This window comes from Habropoda laboriosa, unplaced genomic scaffold, assembly GCF_001263275.1.
Source record: "Habropoda laboriosa isolate 0110345459 unplaced genomic scaffold, ASM126327v1 scaffold423, whole genome shotgun sequence".
NCBI classification, from domain to species: domain Eukaryota; kingdom Metazoa; phylum Arthropoda; class Insecta; order Hymenoptera; family Apidae; genus Habropoda; species Habropoda laboriosa.
In genome coordinates, this window is record NW_017100606.1 from 145,210 (window position 1) to 145,972 (window position 763).

Consider the following 763-nt stretch of genomic DNA (forward strand, 5'->3'; position numbering starts at 1 on the left):
TCTACCTATTTTTTTTTTTTTACTACTTTTTTAGATATACTATAATAGGAAAATTGAGCTCCTTCTCTCACCCTACTGATGTTTCAGCAATCGAATTTCATGTTCTTTTACACTTGTCTAATTTTACGACCTCTCTGTAGCTTTTCCATCAAGTATACCTTTATACCTTTATAAATAAATGTATCCGTCGGAAACTCGTGGTTTATGGAATGTATAATGATATAAATAAATTAGTGAAACGTTGGCAAAGATATATTGATTGTGATGGTTCTTATTTTAAATAAATATGTTAACTTTTGGCAGAGTTACGATTATTTGAATTCATTCGACGAAATTCGATAAAATTTTCGGAACGACCGACATGGCTTCGGTAGCAGTGGAAGAAAAAGTGTTTGCTGCAAAAGTTTGTGGTATTTAAATACGGGTTAGAAAAAGAAAGACGAAAGTGGATATAGATGAAGGCAGAAGTAGAGAAAGTAATGAAAAAAAAGAAACATTTGTAGAATACAAAGCCGTTTGTCCTCGCGCTCGCCTGGAGGCCACATGTGTATACATATACACCGGTTGCGATATAACGTGGTCGTAAAAATCAGGAGAAGCCTAAATAAACATGTTCCGGGTGTCGGAAATAACTAAATTGACAGAAATAAGGGCGCTCAAGGGTCTGAAACCTCGATCAGGACCGTAAGACGAAATTTTTAGTCCAGTGTCAATGTACTTATACAATACATTGGCTATACAGACACAGAAAGGAACTGATATT